Raw genomic sequence first — 7016 nt, 5'->3', positions numbered from 1 at the left:
GAGATCAGCCCTTCTGGCTCTCACGGATGAAACCAACTAGGAAAAGAGCCTCTCCTAAGCTGGGGAACGTGGTGGCTTTTCCTAGTCTTCAAAGGAACAGCACTCTGAGGGAGAGGAGCTGCTGACGTGTGGTAGCAAAATCTCCTCTGCTGAAGAGAAACATTTCGTTGTAAGCGGGTTCCATCAGCCTTGCCACCTTTTCTCAGCTGGCATTACTGGAGGGCAGTCTGTTGGCAGACTCCCCTGAGGCCCTGCTTCCCAGGCTGTGATACACACACGCCGCCTGCTTCAGCGCAATGGGACAGCTTAAGGTAAGGTAAAAACCTCCTCTGCTGAAGAGAAACATTTCGTTGTAAGCGGGTTCCATCAGCCTTGCCACCTTTTCTCAGCTGGCATTACTGGAGGGCAGTCTGTTGGCAGACTCCCCTGAGGCCCTGCTTCCCAGGCTGTGATACACACACGTCACCTGCTTCAGCGCAAAGGGACAGCTTAAGGTAAGGTAAAAACCCTGTGTTGGCAAGTGCCTGCCTAACCCTCGCAGAAGCAAAAGCATATTGGCCATTGTTCAAAGGCTTTCCCCCAAGCTTCACACGTTTGTTCCCATCTAGCCTCCGAAGGCCGAGTTGACCTAGCTAGGAATCAAAGTTCAGCAAAGGTACTCAGGGTGCTGGTGACTGCAGGTTGTTTCACCAGGCAGCCCAAATCGATTACATCCATACACAATAGAGTAAAGGCCTCACCCTTCAAGCCCACGTCAATTTCATAGAGAAAACACCAGGCCTCGGTGTGCTTTCCTGTGGCAAGGAAACTTTGCTTGCATTCCTTAGGAGGCACAGTGGCTCAGGACTGCCCTACCCCAAGGACTCAGGCTGTGCAGTCCGACTGGTTGAGATCAGCCCTTCTGGCTCTCACGGATGAAACCAACTAGGAAAAGAGCCTCTCCTAAGCTGGGGAACGTGGTGGCTTTTCCTAGTCTTCAAAGGAACAGCACTCTGAGGGAGAGGAGCTGCTGACGTGTGGTAGCAAAATCTCCTCTGCTGAAGAGAAACATTTCGTTGTAAGCGGGTTCCATCAGCCTTGCCACCTTTTCTCAGCTGGCATTACTGGAGGGCAGTCTGTTGGCAGACTCCCCCGAGGCCCTGCTTCCCAGGCTGTGATACACACACGCCGCCTGCTTCAGCGCAAAGGGACAGCTTAAGGTAAGGTAAAAACCCTGTGTTGGCAAGTGCCTGCCTAACCCTCGCACAAGCAAAAGCATATTGGCCATTGGTCAAAGGCTTTCCCCACAAGCTTCACACGTTTGCTCCCATGTAGCCTCCGAAGGCCGAGTTGACCTAGCTAGGAATCAAAGTTCAGGAAAGGAACTCAGGGTCCTGGTGACTGCAGGTTGTTTCACCAGGCAGCCCAAATCGAGTACATCCGTACACAATGTAGTAAAGGCCTCACCCTTCAAGCCCACGTCAATTTCATAGAGAAAACACCAGGCCTCGGTGTGCTTTCCTGTGGCAAGAAAACTTTGCTTGCATTCCTTAGGAGGCACAGTGGCTCAGGACTGCCCTACCCCAAGGACTCAGGCTGTGCAGCCCGACTGGTTGAGATCAGCCCTTCTGGCTCTCACGGATGAAACCAACTAGGAAAAGAGCCTCTCCTAAGCTGGGGAACGTGGTGGCTTTTCCTAGTCTTCAAAGGAACAGCACTCTGAGGGAGAGGAGCTGCTGACGTGTGGTAGCAAAATCTCCTCTGCTGAAGAGAAACATTTCGTTGTAAGCGGGTTCCCTCAGCCTTGCCACCTTTTCTCAGCTGGCTATACTGGAGGGCAGTCTGTTGGCAGACTCCCCTGAGGCCCTGCTTCCCAGGCTGTGATACACACACGCCGCCTGCTTCAGCGCAATGGGACAGCTTAAGGTAAGGTAAAAACCTCCTCTGCTGAAGAGAAACATTTCGTTGTAAGCGGGTTCCATCAGCCTTGCCACCTTTTCTCAGCTGGCATTACTGGAGGGCAGTCTGTTGGCAGACTCCCCTGAGGCCCTGCTTCCCAGGCTGTGATACACACACGCCGCCTGCTTCAGCGCAAAGGGACAGCTTAAGGTAAGGTAAAAACCCTGTGTTGGCAAGTGCCTGCCTAACCCTCGCAGAAGCAAAAGCATATTGGCCATTGGTCAAAGGCTTTCCCCACAAGCTTCACACGTTTGCTCCCATGTAGCCTCCGAAGGCCGAGTTGACCTAGCTAGGAATCAAAGTTCAGGAAAGGAACTCAGGGTGCTGGTGACTGCAGGTTGTTTCACCAGGCAGCCCAAATCGAGTACATCCGTACACAATGTAGTAAAGGCCTCACCCTTCAAGCCCACGTCAATTTCATAGAGAAAACACCAGGCCTCGGTGTGCTTTCCTGTGGCAAGAAAACTTTGCTTGCATTCCTTAGGAGGCACAGTGGCTCAGGACTGCCCTACCCCAAGGACTCAGGCTGTGCAGCCCGACTGGTTGAGATCAGCCCTTCTGGCTCTCACGGATGAAACCAACTAGGAAAAGAGCCTCTCCTAAGCTGGGGAACGTGGTGGCTTTTCCTAGTCTTCAAAGGAACAGCACTCTGAGGGAGAGGAGCTGCTGACGTGTGGTAGCAAAATCTCCTCTGCTGAAGAGAAACATTTCGTTGTAAGCGGGTTCCATCAGCCTTGCCACCTTTTCTCAGCTGGCATTACTGGAGGGCAGTCTGTTGGCAGACTCCCCTGAGGCCCTGCTTCCCAGGCTGTGATACACACACGCCGCCTGCTTCAGCGCAATGGGACAGCTTAAGGTAAGGTAAAAACCTCCTCTGCTGAAGAGAAACATTTCGTTGTAAGCGGGTTCCATCAGCCTTGCCACCTTTTCTCAGCTGGCATTACTGGAGGGCAGTCTGTTGGCAGACTACCCTGAGGCCCTGCTTCCCAGGCTGTGATACACACACGCCGCCTGCTTCAGCACAAAGTGACAGCTTATGGTAAGTTAAAAACCCTGTGTTGGCAAGTGCCTTCCTATACCTCGCACAAGCACAAGCATATTGGCCATTGTTCAAAGGCTTTCCCCCAAGCTTCACACGTTTGTTCCCATCTAGCCTCCGAAGGCCGAGTTGACCTAGCTAGGAATCAAAGTTCAGCAAAGGTACTCAGGGTGCTGGTGACCGCAGGTTGTTTCACCAGGCAGCCCAAATCGATTACATCCATACACAATAGAGTAAAGGCCTCACCCTTCAAGCCCACGTCAATTTCATAGAGAAAACACCAGGCCTCGGTGTGCTTTCCTGTGGCAAGGAAACTTTGCTTGCATTCCTTAGGAGGCACAGTGGCTCAGGACTGCCCTACCCCAAGGACTCAGGCTGTGCAGTCCGACTGGTTGAGATCAGCCCTTCTGGCTCTCACGGATGAAACCAACTAGGAAAAGAGCCTCTCCTAAGCTGGGGAACGTGGTGGCTTTTCCTAGTCTTCAAAGGAACAGCACTCTGAGGGAGAGGAGCTGCTGACGTGTGGTAGCAAAATCTCCTCTGCTGAAGAGAAACATTTCGTTGTAAGCGGGTTCCATCAGCCTTGCCACCTTTTCTCAGCTGGCATTACTGGAGGGCAGTCTGTTGGCAGACTCCCCCGAGGCCCTGCTTCCCAGGCTGTGATACACACACGCCGCCTGCTTCAGCGCAAAGGGACAGCTTAAGGTAAGGTAAAAACCCTGTGTTGGCAAGTGCCTGCCTAACCCTCGCACAAGCAAAAGCATATTGGCCATTGGTCAAAGGCTTTCCCCACAAGCTTCACACGTTTGCTCCCATGTAGCCTCCGAAGGCCGAGTTGACCTAGCTAGGAATCAAAGTTCAGGAAAGGAACTCAGGGTCCTGGTTACTGCAGGTTGTTTCACCAGGCAGCCCAGATCGAGTACATCCGTACACAATGTAGTAAAGGCCTCACCCTTCAAGCCCACGTCAATTTCATAGAGAAAACACCAGGCCTCGGTGTGCTTTCCTGTGGCAAGTAAACTTTGCTTGCATTCCTTAGGAGGCACAGTGGCTCAGGACTGCCCTACCCCAAGGACTCAGGCTGTGCAGCCCGACTGGTTGAGATCAGCCCTTCTGGCTCTCACGGATGAAACCAACTAGGAAAAGAGCCTCTCCTAAGCTGGGGAACGTGGTGGCTTTTCCTAGTCTTCAAAGGAACAGCACTCTGAGGGAGAGGAGCTGCTGACGTGTGGTAGCAAAATCTCCTCTGCTGAAGAGAAACATTTCGTTGTAAGCGGGTTCCCTCAGCCTTGCCACCTTTTCTCAGCTGGCTATACTGGAGGGCAGTCTGTTGGCAGACTCCCCTGAGGCCCTGCTTCCCAGGCTGTGATACACACACGCCGCCTGCTTCAGCGCAATGGGACAGCTTAAGGTAAGGTAAAAACCTCCTCTGCTGAAGAGAAACATTTCGTTGTAAGCGGGTTCCATCAGCCTTGCCACCTTTTCTCAGCTGGCATTACTGGAGGGCAGTCTGTTGGCAGACTCCCCTGAGGCCCTGCTTCCCAGGCTGTGATACACACACGCCGCCTGCTTCAGCGCAAAGGGACAGCTTAAGGTAAGGTAAAAACCCTGTGTTGGCAAGTGCCTGCCTAACCCTCGCAGAAGCAAAAGCATATTGGCCATTGGTCAAAGGCTTTCCCCACAAGCTTCACACGTTTGCTCCCATGTAGCCTCCGAAGGCCGAGTTGACCTAGCTAGGAATCAAAGTTCAGGAAAGGAACTCAGGGTGCTGGTGACTGCAGGTTGTTTCACCAGGCAGCCCAAATCGAGTACATCCGTACACAATGTAGTAAAGGCCTCACCCTTCAAGCCCACGTCAATTTCATAGAGAAAACACCAGGCCTCGGTGTGCTTTCCTGTGGCAAGAAAACTTTGCTTGCATTCCTTAGGAGGCACAGTGGCTCAGGACTGCCCTACCCCAAGGACTCAGGCTGTGCAGCCCGACTGGTTGAGATCAGCCCTTCTGGCTCTCACGGATGAAACCAACTAGGAAAAGAGCCTCTCCTAAGCTGGGGAACGTGGTGGCTTTTCCTAGTCTTCAAAGGAACAGCACTCTGAGGGAGAGGAGCTGCTGACGTGTGGTAGCAAAATCTCCTCTGCTGAAGAGAAACATTTCGTTGTAAGCGGGTTCCATCAGCCTTGCCACCTTTTCTCAGCTGGCATTACTGGAGGGCAGTCTGTTGGCAGACTCCCCTGAGGCCCTGCTTCCCAGGCTGTGATACACACACGCCGCCTGCTTCAGCGCAATGGGACAGCTTAAGGTAAGGTAAAAACCTCCTCTGCTGAAGAGAAACATTTCGTTGTAAGCGGGTTCCATCAGCCTTGCCACCTTTTCTCAGCTGGCATTACTGGAGGGCAGTCTGTTGGCAGACTACCCTGAGGCCCTGCTTCCCAGGCTGTGATACACACACGCCGCCTGCTTCAGCACAAAGTGACAGCTTATGGTAAGTTAAAAACCCTGTGTTGGCAAGTGCCTTCCTATACCTCGCACAAGCACAAGCATATTGGCCATTGTTCAAAGGCTTTCCCCCAAGCTTCACACGTTTGTTCCCATCTAGCCTCCGAAGGCCGAGTTGACCTAGCTAGGAATCAAAGTTCAGCAAAGGTACTCAGGGTGCTGGTGACCGCAGGTTGTTTCACCAGGCAGCCCAAATCGATTACATCCATACACAATAGAGTAAAGGCCTCACCCTTCAAGCCCACGTCAATTTCATAGAGAAAACACCAGGCCTCGGTGTGCTTTCCTGTGGCAAGGAAACTTTGCTTGCATTCCTTAGGAGGCACAGTGGCTCAGGACTGCCCTACCCCAAGGACTCAGGCTGTGCAGTCCGACTGGTTGAGATCAGCCCTTCTGGCTCTCACGGATGAAACCAACTAGGAAAAGAGCCTCTCCTAAGCTGGGGAACGTGGTGGCTTTTCCTAGTCTTCAAAGGAACAGCACTCTGAGGGAGAGGAGCTGCTGACGTGTGGTAGCAAAATCTCCTCTGCTGAAGAGAAACATTTCGTTGTAAGCGGGTTCCATCAGCCTTGCCACCTTTTCTCAGCTGGCATTACTGGAGGGCAGTCTGTTGGCAGACTCCCCTGAGGCCCTGCTTCCCAGGCTGTGATACACACACGCCGCCTGCTTCAGCGCAATGGGACAGCTTAAGGTAAGGTAAAAACCTCCTCTGCTGAAGAGAAACATTTCGTTGTAAGCGGGTTCCATCAGCCTTGCCACCTTTTCTCAGCTGGCATTACTGGAGGGCAGTCTGTTGGCAGACTCCCCTGAGGCCCTGCTTCCCAGGCTGTGATACACACACGCCGCCTGCTTCAGCGCAAAGGGACAGCTTAAGGTAAGGTAAAAACCCTGTGTTGGCAAGTGCCTGCCTAACACTCGCAGAAGCAAAAGCATATTGGCCATTGGTCAAAGGCTTTCCCCACAAGCTTCACACGTTTGCTCCCATGTAGCCTCCGAAGGCCGAGTTGACCTAGCTAGGAATCAAAGTTCAGGAAAGGAACTCAGGGTGCTGGTGACTGCAGGTTGTTTCACCAGGCAGCCCAAATCGAGTACATCCGTACACAATGTAGTAAAGGCCTCACCCTTCAAGCCCACGTCAATTTCATAGAGAAAACACCAGGCCTCGGTGTGCTTTCCTGTGGCAAGAAAACTTTGCTTGCATTCCTTAGGAGGCACAGTGGCTCAGGACTGCCCTACCCCAAGGACTGAGGCTGTGCAGCCCGACTGGTTGAGATCAGCCCTTCTGGCTCTCACGGATGAAACCAACTAGGAAAAGAGCCTCTCCTAAGCTGGGGAACGTGGTGGCTTTTCCTAGTCTTCAAAGGAACAGCACTCTGAGGGAGAGGAGCTGCTGACGTGTGGTAGCAAAATCTCCTCTGCTGAAGAGAAACATTTCGTTGTAAGCGGGTTCCATCAGCCTTGCCACCTTTTCTCAGCTGGCATTACTGGAGGGCAGTCTGTTGGCAGACTCCCCTGAGGCCCTGCTTCCCAGGCTGTGATACA

Source organism: Eubalaena glacialis, chromosome 15, assembly GCF_028564815.1.
Source record: "Eubalaena glacialis isolate mEubGla1 chromosome 15, mEubGla1.1.hap2.+ XY, whole genome shotgun sequence".
NCBI lineage: Eukaryota > Metazoa > Chordata > Mammalia > Artiodactyla > Balaenidae > Eubalaena > Eubalaena glacialis.
This window is presented reverse-complemented; position numbering follows the sequence as displayed.